Here is a 17,847-nt window from a genome sequence, read left to right on the forward strand (position 1 = left end):
AAAGGCATGTTGACCCCTCACAGGAGGTGTCATGGCTGAACTGGGTCCACCCGGCCTCAGATTCATATGTTGATGTCCTAACCCCTAGTACCTCAAAATGTGAAGATATTTACAGAAAGCAATGGTTTTTTTTTTTTTTAAGACAAAGTCTTGCTCTGTCACCCAGGCTGGAGTGCTGTGGCACTATCTCGGCTCACTGCAACCTCTGCCTCCAGGTTCAAGTGATTCTCATGCTCAGCCTCCTGAGTAGCTGGTATTACAGGTGTGTACCATCACATCTGGCTTCTTTTTTTTTTTTTTTTTTTGTATTTTTTAGTAGAAACAGGGTTTCACCATGTTGACCAGGCTTGTCTCAAACTCCTGGCCTTAAGTAATCCACCCACCTTGGCGTCCCAAAGAGCTGGGATTACAGGCATGAGCCATGACACCCAGCCAGAAAGAAAGAGGGTAAGAAGTTAAATGGAGCTATTAGGGTGTACCCTAATCTAATATGAATGGTGTCCTTATAAGAAGAGGACATTAGGACACAGACACACACAGAGGGAAGACCATGTGAATGAAAGTGGTATCTGCACACCAAGGAGAGAGGCCTCAAGAGAAACCAACCCTGCTGACATCTTCATCTTGGGTTTCCAGCCTCCGGAACTATGAGGCAATAGATGTCTGTGGTTTAAGCATCCCAGTCTCTGGTATTTTGTCATGGCAGCTGGAGCAAGCTAGCACAGGAGGCACGAAACCTGCTCTTCCATGCCCCCAGCCCTCCCATCCCATGCAGAGGTGTTAGAGAGCATGATCTACTGTCACTGAAACAATCTGGGTCCTAGCAGCTGCCCTGAGGCGGCCTTCCTTTCCACCTCGGTGGCAGAGCTAGCTGTTCTCTCTGCCTTGCTCCATGACTTGCTGCTGGTTGTGGAGGCCACTCACGGAGAACCCACTGGGCATGTCCAGAACAGCATCACAGACACCTGCATCCTGACAGGCAGAGGCCAAGACCTCGTTCTTCCTTCCACTTAGCAGTTGTGTGACCTTGAGTGGGTTACTTCACCTTCAAAGCCTCAGTTTCTATATCTGTTCAATAAGGGGAAGTGATGGTTCCTGCCTCCTGGGGGGTACCAGGGGAACCAAATGAGCGACTGTGTGAGAAACACTCAGCCCAGCCCAGAACACAGATGAGGTTAGCAACCCTTTCATCCCGTGTAGCATTTGTCTTTACAACGAGTCTGAGGGGGAGACATTATTCCCATTTTACACAAGAAACCTGACCTGCAAGGCACCTTGCAGTGACCAACCAGTCAACTCACAGCCTCGAAGACAGGACCAACCACTCCCTGGCTCGTTCTGCCCCCAGTTCTCTGGTGGTACAGGTGGTGCAGTTGGCTGTGGCATCGATATCACTGAGGCCCAGGCTGTGGGCCCTGGCCTTGTAAATAAGTCTCAAAAATTCCACTCCACTGTCCATCTCTCCCCAGCCCCTTGAGTCAGCAGGACTGCCCTGAAATAGCTCAAGAACAGACTTTCTATGACGTTTCCATCTTTTAATATTCCTAGTTCCCTTCTAAATCACCTCTCTGGACCTCAGTTTCCTCATTTGAAAAATGGGTAGAAGGGTTCAGTGCTTTCTCAGGCCTCCCCTCCACAGCAGAGCCATCTAGGAATTCTGCCAGAAATGCCACTGGGGGAAGTCATGCCATGGTGACAGTCACATTTAATGACAGCTCTTATTGACTGCACTTTTCCTATATCAGGTACTTTCTATACATCCTCTCGTTTTATGTCCGACAAAGAGCCTATGAGGTGGTTGGTACTGTCCCTATTTTACAGATGAGAAGACAGAGACCCAGAGATGCTCAGTGATATTTTCAAGGTCTTATGGCCAGTGCATGGTAGAGTTGAGACTTGAACTCAAGTCTATCTGTGTTTAAAGCCTGTGTCTCCCGCATGCTGACCCTGACCCCCAGTGTGTCTCCTGGCTTACAGTTTTATGGTTTTGTTTTTAGACAAAACACTGTTTTGTCTGAATTACAATTCAGTTCAGGTTTATTTTAAAAATTCATAACAACACAGGTGACTGCTGTAGTGTAGCTGCAAGGCTGGTGCCTAGAGCACAAGTTTTACAGCCCAGCTTTTCCTTTTCTCTTCCTTGGGAGGGGAAACATCCTGTACCATGAGCATTTGCTTTAATTTTTACACACACACAGACACAGACACACAAACACACACATACCCAGGGACAGATACATTTCTCCAGCTCTCCTTTGAAATGGAGGGAGTAAGGTCTGGCACAGTGGCTCATGTCTGTAATTCTAACACTTTGGGAGGCCAAGGCGAGTGGATCACTTGAGCTCAGGAGTTCAAGACCAGCCTGGGCAACATGGTGAAACCCCGTCTCCACAAAAAATGCAAAAATTAGCCAAGCATTGTGGCACATACCTGTAATCCCAGCTACTCGGGAGGCAGAGATGGGAGGATCACCTGAGCCCAGAAGGTGGAGGCTGAAGTGAGCTCTGATTGTGCCCCTGCACTCCAGCCTGGGAGACAGAGCGAGACCCTATCTTGAAAACAAAAAAATTAAATGGAGGGAGCAAAGAACAGAGATATTGTTGAGGCTTGGGGCTGAAATTAAAGTTCAAACTGAAATCCTAAAGAGGTTGGCTATGCTGATTTCCTTTGGACGCTAACAGGCTGCCAGAAGGACGCTAATTGTCAAGGCTTCCCAGGGCTTGGAGGAGCTTCCCAGAATGCACTGGGAGTGAGGCCGACAAGGCTGCACGGGCCCAGTTCTCTTTGCTCTGCATGTGGGTGGCTGCAGCAGGACATGATGGAGACAGACACGTGTGAAAACATTTTGTACACTGGATAGTGTACGAGGAGGAGGAGGAGGAGGATGTGGCTCACATGGCCTGGTTGCCCCCAGCTAACTGTGTGACCTGGAGGAAGTTGCTTATCTGGGCCGCAGTCTGTCCCTAAGAAATAGTTGGACACTAGACAATCTCATTGTTCCATTTGAGTCTAACGAAGATGACCTTGGCCAATGTGGCACAAAATTCTGTTTCCTAGAAACATACTCTAACCAGCTGCAATGATAGCAAAATATAAAAGTAATGTAGCACGTAGTATGAGCGAAGCAAATAGTATGAGCCAAGCACTGAGCAAAATAATTTTGCATGGCCCATCTCACTTATATCTCCTGATAAAGGTACAAACTGAATACTTGCATTATCCCCACACTAAAGATGAGAAAACTGAAACTCAGAGAGGCCAAAGCATTGTTCAAGTCCCCTAGCTAGAAAGCGGCAGATCTAGGATTTGGAAATTTGGAAAACCAAATTTTCCTGTCTCCCTGGCCTCCCTCTTAAGTAAACGTTCAGGTCACAGCCATAAGCCTGGATGCAGCAGTGGAGACGGTTAGGGCTAATAGGCCCTCACTTCAGGGTCACCAACAAGCCAGAGTCTGATCTCCTCTAACTGAGTGTCCCTGGCTTAGGCAGGCAGTGCAGGAGTGTAACCGGATCTGCTTAGAGAGGCCCCAGCTTGCGCCATTCACTGGTCCAGAAACTTGAGCTGCTCCTGAGAGGGCTGGAAGACAGCTTGGGGCTCAGAGATTGGCTCACACTATCCCAGCTATTCTATCGCAGACTAAATGGCTTCAGGCCCTTGTTAATGGCGCCATCTCAGATCAGTGCCAGGGGAACCACTGGTCATTTGGGGGCACTGGGAGGAGCAGGGTAGAGGGGTGGGGTGATGGTGGGTGATTAGCAGCTACCCTCTTCCTCCTCACCCCTTGGTCCCTCTAGTTGACCCACCACCTCCCCCCAGTTGATGCAGCAGGAATTTCCGGTGGGAGGGATACTCAGGTTTGGGAGTCCATTTCATTCCTGCATGTTCACTATTTATAAGCCTAAGCCACAGCCTGCCTGAAAATTCCAGGTCATACTTCCGCAACCCAACCTGATCAAATATTCATGGAAGCCGATGAGCTGTCATCATCATGAATCCCACGACCTGCATTTATTGCTTTGACACTACTTTATAGGAATTACTTCTCCTCCTCTGCCCTGTGCCACATTTCACCACCCTTCCCCAATAAATCCAGCTCTGAGCAATTTATAAATGTGTAGCTTATCAAAATTGTGCTCAGGCCTCAACCTGGGAGAAGCAAACTAACTGGAAATTAATTTATATATTAGGCATTGATTACAGTGTAGACCCTTTTAAATGTTTGTAGAAGTGCGTGATAAGGTAAAAAGAATCTTTCAATCAAAAAGACCAGGGCTTGAGTCCCAAAGCTGCCTTTTGCAATGTGGTAATAGTAACTTACACTGAATCTGAGTTCATCATGTCTCAGACAAGGCACTCACATGACAAGTCTACGAGCCAAGTGTTATTACTGTCACCTCCTATTTTTCAGATGAGGAAACTGAGGCACAGAATGGTTATACAAATTGTAAAAGGCAAATTGCAAGGTCACATAAATTGCAAAAGGTAAATTGCTAAGCCCAATTTCCACATATCGGAAAATAAGAGATAATAATTCCTGATCTACCAAGTACCTGGGAAGGTTAGATTCTGTAAAGGAGGAGGGTTTAGCACAAAGAATGCCTCCCTCCCTTCCCTTCCCCTCACCTTCCCTTCCCTTTCCTTCCCTCCTGCTTTCTTTCTTGCTTTCCAATATTGATCAAAGGTTGCCATTGTATCAGGTCTTGTGCTAGGTCCTGGAGAGATGGCATGAACCAGGCAAATGCTGCCCTCTCCTTCACTCTCTCTTGTGAGCCTGTCATCTTGCAAGGTGCAGGCGATACACCATGACCTTCCCATTGTCCCATGTTCTCTCGTACCAAGAGGATCAGTATTTCCCCTCCTATGGCTTCTGCCTTCTCTCTGGTTCTGGGGGTGGGGGCAATGATTGGAAGGCCAAATCCAATCATCTTTGTTGTCTGTTCCCCCTTTCTTAGCTTTTAATGTGTTCAAAACTCAGGTCTGGACTGAAGCCTAGAGAAGCAGACATGTTTGCCCCAAGGCTGTCTGAGGAGTGAGGAGCTAGGGCAGGATTTGAACTAGATATGTCTGACCCAAGCACCATGATAAGGCCATGTGTTCCAAACTCAGGCAACTGTTATGGGTGCAAATTCCTTCCCTACTTTGAGCTAGAATCCCCAGCCTGCCATTTGCATCTGATAGTGTTCTATATTCTCAAAATAGAAGTCACTCTGGCAAATATTTGGCATTATATTTCTGTCTTTCCTAATGCTCCTCTATTCTCTCAACTTTTTTTTTCCTTTTTTTTAATTAGAAAGGATGTTGGACTCCTTTTTTTTTTTTCTCCTGTGGCTCTTGCTGAGCCTGCTACCCTTTGTCAAAGTGTTCCTTTAAGCCGTATGCCTGAGTCGAATGGGCCACTTCCAATGCGGGCTCATGTGCGGGAGTGAGCAGGCTTCCCATCTCCCATAGTGAGGGCTTGCTCCAGCTTTTCTGTTGGGCACACCCCACGAAACATAATCTTTGAGTCCTCTGGAAACACTAGTTACGGGCATATCTGCTGCTTCTAAGGTGAGGGTGCCTAGGCACCAACATGCATGGAGCACCTAGTGGGTTCCAAGCTTAGTTCACACACAGTGTTGTTTGAATTGTCTCCCTGTGTCTCTGAAGCAGGTCTTATTAGTCTCATTTTGCAAATGAGGCACTGCGGCTCAGAGAAGGGCTATAATTAGGAACACAGAACTAAGCAAAATTTCCCAATCTTTTTGCCCATGTGGTCAGGTTTTGAAGCCCAGTGGGCCGGACTGATAACGACCACTGTGAAAATAATGAGTTTGGATTCAGTTTCTCAGACATGACCTTCATACTATGTTGGACTTCCAAATGTTTCAGGACCCAGAGTTGGGGTATGATCCCCAACTTTGTCATTTCTCTGAATTTGATCATCATGGCATTCATAAATGTCAGAAATAGGACAGTGTTGTGTTCAGACTCCTCAGGTCTCCATCAGAGACCTGCCCCATCCCAGCCTCTATTGTCTCACTGACCGGAACTTTTCGTTTCTTGATCCAAGAACAAGAAGGAATCCAGTGAAAACATCCTCACTCCCGCCCCTACCACCAAGCTTCTTCAACTGATCTGAGCGGGTATCATGCAAAACCATTGTGGTGGGCACTGGTGGTTTTCAGCCTCCGTTTGCTTCTTGTTTGGGGTTAACATTTTATTTTCTTCGGGAAATACAATAGATTGGAATATTGCTCTCGATTCTTCATTGTCCCGTTAGAGAATTACACGTCCATGCCCTTTATCACATGACTTTTCAGTGTCTCTCCATGGAAGGGGAGAGTTTTTCTCTCCAAGGGACTGAAATTGAGTTTGGTCATGTGACTCTTGTGAACCGGTGGCACATGAGTGGTGACGAGCTGAGCAGAGGCTCTAAATGTGTTTGTGTGATTTGGTCTTCTGTGCCCCTATTATCCACAGTGAGAAAAACATGTGTCCTGGTCTACACAGGATGAGAGAGACATGGTACAGACCCAAGCCCGACATTAGTCTGGGGTCAAGCCCAGTCCCTCCCAGCAAGAACACAACTTATTCTCAGATTCATGAGTAAGAAACAGAAAGGCTTGTTAGCATATGCCACTGAGTTCTGTAGCTGTTTCCCAGAATTAGTGCAGTGATAGCCGATTAACTCCTACAGGGATGCACGCTCTGTCCCAGGCCTTCAACACCCAGGGTGGGGACCATGGCCCAAGCTTGGTCAGGAAGCCTATCTGTGCTGGTGACTCCTGATTTCTCATCTTACTCACTATCCATTCTCTGCCCAACTCTCGCCTGCTCCAAGCCCAGGCCCCTTCCTCCGCTGCAGCCCCCACTGGGCTCTGGTAATGCAGTTTCCTTTCCCTGCCCCTCAAGTCAACGGGAGGCAAGAGAGTCTCCCTGTGGCTAGTTGCAGGTGCTTAATACCCTTGTGGGTTCCCTTGTCTCACACCTTAGACCTTTCATTCGTTTATATTCAGAATCCCCACCGCACATACTGTCTATTTCCAACTGAGATGGCCTGGTCCAGACCACACCCTTCATCTCAAATTCTAGATGCACTTGGGCAAGTTACTTACACTTCATTTTATCCCCTACTGAGAAAAGAGGGATTATGCTGTTGCCCTTTCCATGCTGCCAGGAGAGAGAAATCGGATCACGGGTAAACAGTGGCTGGCCTTGCGTTTTAGCCTCACGGTGGATTTGCAATACAGGTGGGTTCTCCGGGTCTATCTTGCTCTTGCTAGCATCTAATGTGATGCCAGGAACACACCAAAGCATTAATAAATATTTGTAGATTGAAAAGTCCTCTGGTAGATTCTCTTCTTTTGACCTTTTGATTATTTTTCCTCTTGACATAACAGAATAAGGTACCTAGTACCATGGTGACAATCTCTATAGAAATCCATAGCTTGCTCTCAGCACACCCGCAGATGCCAGTGGGAGGCTGGCATAGATTTGGGCCAATAGAGAGAAGGCATGGTTAGCCTTGTCCTGGTTACAAAGAACACGTTTTTTTCCCCCCCTTTCAAACGGACCTTCCTGTCCCCAATTCAGCATCACCTCGCTCTCTCACGATGTGGGTTAATTTTCCATCAGCTCCTAGAAAGAGTGTATTTCCAGACTCTCTGGGGACAGACAGAGGAGTTTCAAACAGGATAAAGCAAGCTTCGATGGAGAATATTTGGAGCCTGCCGTGGCGTCAGGCTGCTCCAGCCGCATTTCTGCCAGAGGGTGGGAATGTGTTTGCTTGGAACAGGTAATCCTTTCGGATACTCTAATCCGAGGTTTGAAAGAGACTTGTGTTGCTACCAGAAAGTCCTGTTGTGTGGCCTTTTCTTTGTCAGGCAGGCTTGCCCTGGTAAAGGCTGGGGATGCACTGGCTTGGGAGTGGAGGTCCTTTACTGAAGGCAAACAGGGCGTCTGTCTCTTTAAGAGGGACCTTGAGGAGGGATAGTCAGAAAATCACAGAGATGAAAGCCAGATGGCCACTAAATAGGATGGCAGCGAGTGAGGAGAGGACAGCCAGCTGGGCTGTCTGCTTTATCACCTTGCAGTAGAGAAGACTTCGGCCTGTGGCTGCAGGTGGAAGATTTGGGGGTAGGGATGGCACCCTGAGCCAGGGCCCTCTGAATGGTCCAACTGGCCCCACCTTCTGCCCAAACTGGAACACAGAGTTCTACATCCAGGAGACAGAGAAAAATCTGGGCCATGGAGTCAGAGAGGTCTGGGTTCAAATTCTAGCTGTGTCTTCCTGAACAGTGGTACAGTCTGTCCAACTTCTATTTCCTCGTCCATAACATGGAATGGTGATCCCATCTCACAAATTCGCTGTGAGGCAGGTACGAAGAATACGACTTGAGCACAGTGCATGGGGTAAAGTAGGTGCTCAGGAATTTCAGTGCCCTGTCTTCTGGAGAGTACACTAATAGCTATTTAACTAAGAGAGGGAGAACGGGAACTTTATTTTGAGAATCTGGGATCCTGGCCATTTAAAAATGAAATCCCCAAATCCTGCTTAAATACCTTACTAAGAATGCAAGTATATCACTCAGGGCTAGTATCAGATACCCGTAACAGAAAACCCAGATAACCGTGGCTTAAACAACAAGAGTTTACTTTCTTTCCTTTCATACAAAATAAGTCCTGATGCAAACAGTCAAAGACTAGAATGATGGCTCCCTAGTCATCCCTTCCAAGAAGCCAAGGCTCTTTCTATCTTTGTGCTCTGCTACCCTCAGAGAGTGGCTTCCTCTGTCAAGGTCATTGCATGGTCATAAAACGCTGCTGCAGCTCCAGCCACTATGTCCACATTCCTGGCACCAAGAAGGGGCCAGAAGTGCAAGAGGAGGCAACTCTCAGATGAGTCAGCACTTTTAAAACTCTTGACCAGAAGCTTCTCCCAGTGACTTCAACTTACATCTTATTGGGTACCCTCTATGGCAAGAGGGGCTGGGAAATTTATGGGGCCAGTAGACCTTCCCAATAATAACAGGAGTTCAATGGCAGAATGTCACCTCTGCCATAGCCAACATACAGCTTCTTCAACTTCCCTGGAAAGGTCTCCTGGGCATATTTCCCCGGGAACAATAAAGTATCTTGGGTTTTCTGCCTTCTCCACCATTAGTCCTCACTCAGTGGACCAGTTGTTTCTGGAAAGAGCCACTGGTGAGAGTAAGGTCAGAACCCTGTGGCATACAGCTGGTCTCAAAGGCAGAGCTGCAGGAAGGTCCTGGCCGTGCCTCTGACTGACTGGGTATTCCTCGATGAGTTACTTAACTGCACACCTCAGGATTCATGGATACCTTAAGGATCAGTGAGATACTTATTCAGCAAAACATTCTGCAAGGGCCAGAGTTCAATAGGTTGTCAGCCGAGGTTAGTCCCCATCTTTTTCAACCTCCCATTGCCCACCTACCACCTCAATGTTAATAAAGCAACATCGGTTTCCATCCAACTTCAGATGATGGTTCAGAAACAGGAAGGTTCAGAATCAGAAGCTCAGATGGATTACATGTGGGTACCAGGTTGAGAACCTACCTGGAGCACTCTAAAACCCAAAGGATAACCACTAAAATCTAAAATATTTTGCACTGTCTCATATCTGCCTATGTTACTGGCTGTACTAGTTATCCATTGCTGTGTAACAAATTACCCCAAAACTTAGTGGCTTAAAAGCCGGCACAGTTTATCATTTCACTGTTTCTCTGGGTTGAGAATCTGGGTGTGGCTTAGCTGGGTCCTCAGCCTCAAGGTCCCTCACAAGGCTGCAAGCAAGCTGTCTGTGGGGCTGTGACCATCTCAAGGCTGAAATGGAGTTGGATCCACTTCCCAGCTCACTCACATGGTGGCTGGCATGACCCAGCTCCTCACTGGCTGCTGGCTGGAGGCTCCTCAGTGCCATGCAGCATGGGCCTTTCCAAAGGGCAGCTCACAGCATGGCAGTTTGCTTCATCAGAATGAGCTAGTGAGAAAGGAAGAGAGAGAATGTGAGCAAGATGGAAGTCTTTTATAACCAAACCTCGGAAGGGGCATCCATCACTATTTTATTCCGTCCATCAGAAGCAAGTCACTGGGTCCAGCCCAAGCTCAAGGGCGGGGATTCCAGATGGGCATGAACATCAGAAGAAGGGATCACTCGGGGCAGGGAGGTGCCAATTGGCTTTTGGAAGTGCCAGGCGAGGTCCTGCCTCATCCACCCACCTCCACTTCCAGGCTCCAGACATGGGACCTGTTTCCCTCCATGAGCAAGCTCAACTCCTTCCTCCCATGGGACCTTTGCTTGTGTAGTTCTGTTTTCCTGGTGACTCTTTCCTCTCTCCCTTCATGGTTCTACTCATTTTCAAAGTTCATCCCCAACCTCATTTTTTCCAAGAAGACTTTCCTGGACACCCTGCTTCTGAGTCACAGGAAGGAGGGGTGCCTGAAGCCCTGCTCAGTCCTGGGCAGCCCCAAAAGGTTGTCTTCAAGCAGAAGCCTGCGCCCTGACTGTTCAACTCTCATTCCTTGTATGGTTTACTGTGTTTGGACCTTTAGCTGTAGTTGTCATCCTCGACCAGAGAGACTTTGGATCTAGTTCACGGATTCTTGGCGTGTCATGCTGAACTGCCCCAGCAGTCAGAATGGAGGAAAGAGATGGACCTTATTTCAGGCAAGGCCCCAGCTCTGAATATGTGTGTGTTTGGGGCATGTTGGTTTTACCATCTGAGTTCAGTCCTGTGCTTGTAGAAAGTATAATTTTCAGTCCATAAACTCAGGTGTGGGGTAGATATAAATATCTCTATCATAATTGAGCTCAGTTCCTATTTGAGCCTTCATTCAGCCCAGACAGGTAACAAATCAGTCTCACCTGATCTGCTCCTCCTTCTCCCAGAGATTGCATTTCTGTGTGGTGTACAAAGGTGATAAAAGGATGGCCACCTGCTTTCCCACGCCACCTGTCCCTAGCATTTGTCATTCTGGGTCATGGGTCAATGCAGGTCACCATGGAGCTGTCCCTTGTTCCTGCCTGCAACCTATCTCCGGTCAGGTGACTCTGTGCTTCTGTGACATTCTGGGGCTCACAGGCATCACTGTTTCACTCTTGTTTCTCACAGGATCCATGAGGTATCTAAGCCTCGAGTCTCCTAGACGTACCATGTGGCCACTTCCTTTGGGCCTTCCCTCATCCTTAGGTACCCCCTCTTCCTTTCTGTTGTGAGAGTCCATGGGCTGTGCCTCTAAGGGACTTTGTCTTTGCCCTGACACCTGGCCGAGAGAGCAGAGACCGAAAGTCAGTTTCCCGGGACACTGAGAGTCTCAGCACTCCCGCCGCGATAACCTTTCCACAGCAGCCTGGGAACATTCTCTTGGTCCCCAGGCCTGCGGGGAGAGCCTTTGCTCATGATGTCCTCCTCCAGCACTTTTTGGCTAAGCCATGGTTTTTCAGTCTCCTGAGAAACTCATCTCGAAAGCTGAAAAGCCAAGGAAGACTCATTTTCGTCTCCTCTCTGCTGTCACAGGGAACAGACTCAACTGACTTAAAGCAGGGAAGGCCAAGGCAGGAAAATAAAAAGCCAGAGGAAACCACAGACCTTCTCAACACTCTCTGCCCCTCACATCCGTCCAGTATGCATTTACTAGCACTCGCCATGGGTCTGTCACTGTTCTGGGTGCCAAGGACAAAAACGTTAAAACAGTCAACACCAAAGCTGGACGCAGTGGTTCATCCCAGCATTTTGGGAGGCTGAGGTGGGTGGATCACCTGAAGCCAGGAGTTCGGGACCAGCCTGGCCAACATGGTAAAATCCTGTCTCTACAAAAAATACAAAAATTAGCCTGGTGCGGTGGCACATGCCTGTAGTCCCAGCTACTTGGGAGGCTAAGGCAAGAGAATTGCTTTGACCTAGGAGGCAGAGGTTGCAGTGAGCTGAGATCACACCACTGCACTCCAGCCTGGGCGATAGAGTGAGACTCCACCTCAAAAGATAAAACATAAATAAATAAAAATAAAACAAAATAAAGACTTAGCACCAGTCCTCAGAAGTTGCAGCCTAATGAGGAAAAGTGGGGGTCAGGCTTGTAAACAGATTGACAGGCACAGTGCAATAAGAGACGCCAGAGGGTGTGGGAGCCCAGAGGAGGCACTCCATGCAGGCTGACCCTCCGGGAGCCCAGGACTAAGCTTGAAGGATGGACTGGAGTAACAGAATCAAGGAAAGGGGAGTTCAGCAGAGGGAGAAGTCCGTCCGAAGGTCGGGAGGTGGGAAAACAGCCTCTGAACGGCCAGTGGTGTGGGTGCGTCTGCTTGGAGGGAGCATGGGTTGTGCTGCCAGGAATGGCTGCAGCTAAGGTTGGAAAGAAGTGGGCAGGAATCAGGTAACAAGATGTCTTGAATGTCAGGCTGAGGCATTTGGCTTTTATCTTCAGGAAATGTAGACTCATGGGAGAAGTTTTAAGCGTGTGGTGATATAGCAGGCTTTGTGTTTTAGAAAGTTCTTCTTGGACCAGGGTAGAAGATGGGCTGGAGATAGGGTACCAGTGAGGAGCCTGGGACAGCCATACCGGCAAGGCAAGGCAAGATGAAGCCTGCACTGGGAAGATGGATGGGATGTGCAGGGGATAAATTCCCATATTAGAGGGTAGGGCTGGCAGGACTGGGTGTCTGAGGGGATGTGGGTATCCAGGGCAACTCCAAGTCCTCTAATGGTGCCATTTGCCAAGTTGACAGGACGGACATCTGAAGAGATGGAGGTTGAGGTTCAGATGGAGTGGCTCAAGCCTGTAATCTCAGCACTTTGGGAGGCTGAGACAGGAGAACTGCTTGAACCCAGGAGTTTGAGACCAGCCTGGACAAAATTTATACTAACTATCTATATAACTAATTTTTTTAAAAAAATTAGCCAGGCATGGTGGCACACCCCTGTGGTCCCAGCTACTCAGGAGGATCACCTGAGTCCAGGAGGTCGAGGTTGCTGTGAGCCCTGATTGTACCACTGCACTCTGGGCTGGGTGCCTGGGTGACAGAGCAAGACCATGTCTGGAAAAAAAGAAAAGGGTTGGGAAGGAGGAAAGGGTTGGTTTAGTCTGAAATCAAGGTAGGAGTCAGGATCCCATGGATAAGAAACCTCTCTGTGCTGCAGTTCTGAACCTCAGCAGAAGGTTCTGGAGGAGAAAAGCCCAGAGTGGAAGTACACGCAAGAGGCAGCTGTGGAACTCTAGTACTTTGCAATAGTTGCCATGGACGGTGGTCAACTGGGATGTTTTCAACAGAGAGGAAAAAAAATGCAGCTGACAATGGCCCAAATAAATAAGGCATTAAGACTTGCTGAAGACGAGAGTTCCAGGGCTGGAGTCAGCAGTTCGCTATCCCATCAGGGGACCCATGTTCTTTCTTTCTTTCTTTCTGCTCTGCCATCCTTAGCTGAGGGCTTTTGGTCTCCTTGCTAGCAAGATGGGTGATGTGTTCTAAATTTCAATATTTCCATGAAATAGACCAGTGTTTCCTGAGGCATTACATTTTTCTAGGTCCTACCAGTGTATTAGCTTCGGCACTTGAGCGGACACTTATCTGTAATCCCAATGCAGACACAGTGTGGTGCCTTGCGGTCTTCTCGTAGGACTGTAAAGCATTCAGGAGTCAGCAGGGATATGTGGAAAGAGTATATTGGGGCCACATACACCTCCATTTGAACCTAGCCTTTCTGTGACTATTCAGGAGGTTGTGTCCCCTTTCTGAAATGTCGCTTTCAGTATCTCTGAAAAGAAGAGTTAGGGACCATGGGTGTCCAGAAGATGAATTTGTCAAGTGCCTGGCTAGGGTCAGCAGTAGCTCTCTCCTTTATTTTGTCATCACCCTTTCCCTCCATCTCATCTTACTCTTCATGAGGGTATAGTTTAAAGAACATCCCAGGAGAGGGCTAAGTTCAGTCCTATGAAGTGAACTGCTAATGGGGAATTTCAGGTAGATGCTGGTGGGGAGAGGCATTTGAGGTGGCTAAGGTAGGGAAAATGGTGGCCACTTGGCTACTGCTTTTAAAGCTCTGTTCATGCAAGGCTCCCCAGTGAATACAGTTTGCAATTGGGAAGCAACAGAGTGAATTTTTTTTTTTTTTGAGACGGACTTTCACTCTTGCTGCCCAGGCTGGAGTGCAATGGCATGATCTTGGCTCACCTCAATGTCTGCCTCCCAGGTTCAAGCGATTCTCCTGCCTCAGCCTCCTGAGTAACTGGGGCTATAGGCACCTGCCACCACATCCGGCTAATTTTTGTATTTTCAGTAGAGATGGGGTTTCTCCATGTTGGTCAGGCTGGTCTCGAACTCCTGACCTCGGGTGATCTGCCTGCCTCGGTCTCCCAAAGTGCTGGGATTACAGGTGTGAGCCACTGTGCCAGACCACAACAGAGTGATTTTTTAAAAAAAAGTGATAGACAACAACGTACATCATCTTTGGGGTCAATCTATCAGAAACAGAGCCTCCCTCGCCCTCGGATGTCTCCATGCTTAACCCGGCAAAGCTATGAGTAAGTGTGGAGTTCATCACAGGAGGAGCAGGAGACACTCCTGCTCTGCCCTGAGTCAGGCCGCCTGGTGTACTAATGATTCACCACCACCTGCCTTGGCCCCCTGCCTACCAGGAGGCCACTACTTTGGGACATTTTTATTTTCCTATGTGGGGAAAGATTCTGACCTCTGTGCTCTGTGTCTCTATCCATTCTGCCTGCCCCAGACAGAGGCAAAGGTTCTCTGCAAAGCCCTCCCTTCTTCAGGGAAACTGTGGGGGTGAGGGGGCAAAGGAGGGGAATTGAGCAGGTCTCAGGCATGCAGAAGCACAGATAATACAGAGGTAGGGACCTTTCGGGATTCGCAAGGTGCTCAACCAGGCACCATCCACCACTGCCAAAAGCGGCTGTTATGCAAAGTAGCTTGACTGGCCTACAGGTTGGTTGAGTTTTAAACTCACGGATTGTACCAAGGCAAAGGAAATGAAAACATTTGACAGATTCTGGGTGGGGCTGTGTGGTTTACACAAACATAGAAGAAAAACATCTAGGGATAGAATGGGTCTCAAATGACAAATAGTCACATATATAGTACTTATAATACACAGACACATATATAATATATATGTGCTGTGTGTGTGTGTGTAAGCTGACAGGAAGCAGGCAGAAATGCAAACATCAGCAGCTTTTGGATATATATATATGGATATCCACTATATGTATCTGTAAATGTAATGTAATACGTTCAAAATACAACACCATGGAAGGCTCCAAAGGCTGGAGACCGAGCCATCACCCTGGGATTGAAGACAACGTGACGGTTCATTCTCCAGAGTTACCCCACACCTGGATAAGGCACAGCCGGCTGCGGAAGTCATCCACTGAGTTGTGTCACACAGGGAAAATATTCATTCATCCATTTCTTCGTGGAGTCTATAGTTGTTATGTTTTGAGTGTCAATTTAGCAATCAGAGGCCTCGCTTTGAATGGCTTCCCCAGGAATCTGGGGAAACTCGGGTGACTTATTTAATTTCCTTGGGTCTCATTTTCCTAGTCTAGAGATTGATGTCTTGGTCTGGAGAGGATAAAATGAGGCCATAGAGGTGCCTGGCATATAACAGAACGTGGTTCCTAATTATACGTAATACACAATCATGTATTACTTTTTTGAGACACTTTAGTTGGGCACATATTTTGTGCCAAGTCTTGTGCCAAACACAAAGTATATAGACCTGTTTGATTCATTCATTTCACAGATATTTGCTGAGCACCTACTACGTGCTTGACAGACGCTGTGCTAGGCTCCCAGGCTGGCAAGGGAGACAGACGTTCAAAAAACTACAAATATGTAGTAGCGGCAGTTATTCCCTCACTGACTGCCAAATCTTCGACGGGTTCCAGTCCTACAGGCTCATCACAGTTATTATTGGCCCCTTCTACAGATGAGAAAACTGAGGCTCAGAAAGGTGGAGAGACTTCCCCCAGTCCCTCAGTCTTGACAATGCATATCTACAAGGGTGCATTTCTCAAGCTTTGAGATAAAGACATCAGGCAAGAAATGGGCAAGAAAATGCACAAATATCAGAGGTATTCCTTCTCCCACGTCTCCAGTGTGGGAAGAACGTAATTTCGGGACTGCTGAGGAGGGGGTTTGAGTAGCAGCAAGAAGTGATGTGGATGTATGCAGGTATGTGTGTCTGTGTCTGTATGTGTGTCTGCACCCATTTCCGTGAGTGTGTAAATGTGTGTGTATCTGCGCCTGCGTATTTGCATGACTACACATGGAAGAGAGGCAGGTGTGTTTGTCTCTGTGTCTGTGTGTGTATTCGTGTGTGTGTATCTGTGAGTCTGCAGATGTGTCTTTGGGGATGTGTGGGTGGTCTTTTGTGTGTTTCTATACGCGTGTGCCTTTTGATATGTCTTTCGGTGTGTCTGTCTGCGTGTCTCTCTGTGCCCGTGTGTGTGTTGTTGTGTCTGTGAATGTCTATATGGGTGTGCCTCTGTGGGTGTGTGGCATGACTCATCCCCTTTTCTGTCCTCAGTTGTTTCTGTGGAGCTGATCTAGCTTGTCCTTCAGAACAAGGGGAACTGACAGCGTCAGTGGCTTGAGCTTTATCTCCCAGCCTGCCGTCCTGTCAGAGGAAATGAAATGCGCTTGGCACAGTCTGCGCCGTATGATGTCATTCTGGCTGTGACCTGCACATTCCGCTCTCCTAGGTATTTGCCTTTTGATTGCTTAACGAATACCTGCCAAAGATCAAGAGAACACGAATGTGGGTTTTTTGTTTTTTTTTTTTAAAGAATCATAGCTGCATGGAACATTAGCTGTCCATTTTCTTTGCTGTGAACTTGGGAGCCATGGTAGAGACAGCTTTGGCTTTGCAGTGGTGAGAGCTCAGTTCGAGTCTCCAGCCTGCCCCTTCAAAAGCTGTGTGACCTTGGAGAGGACAGTTTAGCTCTCTGAGCCAAGATTCCTTACCTTATAAGAAGGTTCCTTGGAGGGGCAAATATAACAATAGATGAAAACGTTTTCAGAAATCCACAAAATCCTTAAATCATAGGATGTCAAGGCTAGGGGGCCCAGAGGGAGGACCCTGGGCTCAGATGTCAGGCAGATGTGGGTTTGGGCCCTGGCTTCTTCCTTTCCTCAACTTATGACACGGAGCAAGTTACTGGACCTCTCCGAGCCTCAGATTGTTCCTCTGTTAAATAGGACAGTATAATATATAAAGCACTGAGCCAATGTGCTGGCCAATGTGAGGGCCCCTAAAACGGGAGCTGTTAACAGTTTTAATACTACAGAGGGGCTGATGGCAATATGAATGTCTACCAACTTTCACACTCGCAGTGAATGTAGCAAATTAAACCTCTGCAAACGCAGGGTATAATGAATGCAGAGTGTGACAGAAGTGATTTACTATCACTCGTTTTTACTATTTCAAGATGCAACCTCAGCAGAGTGTTCTTGGCATTACCACATTCTTGGCAAGCACCTTGCGTTTCATCTAGAACTCAGAGGCTGTTCTAGTTGCAGAGAGGAGTTGAGAACAAGGTGGCCTCTAGCCCAGAGTGGTCCAGGCCAGCTGGCTGGGTGGCAGACTTCCCTAGTACCTGTCCCCAGTCTCTCCAACTAGATCCTTTCTACATGATGTTCTTCACCTTCAGCAAAACCTCAAATCCCCCTTGTCTTTGAAGATGCTGTTCCCTCTGCCTGGAATATCCTTGGCTGCCACTCGACCCTTCAGCCGATCTGGGCTTGGCTCCAGGTTCCTGTGCCCAGGCTAAGGCAGACGTCCCTGCTGTGTGTCCCCAGTGCACCCTGGATTCACCCCACTGTGCATGACGTCCAGG

The sequence above is a fragment of the Colobus angolensis genome, unplaced genomic scaffold (assembly GCF_000951035.1).
Source record: "Colobus angolensis palliatus isolate OR3802 unplaced genomic scaffold, Cang.pa_1.0 Scaffold27, whole genome shotgun sequence".
In the NCBI taxonomy this organism is placed as follows: Eukaryota; Metazoa; Chordata; class Mammalia; order Primates; family Cercopithecidae; genus Colobus; species Colobus angolensis.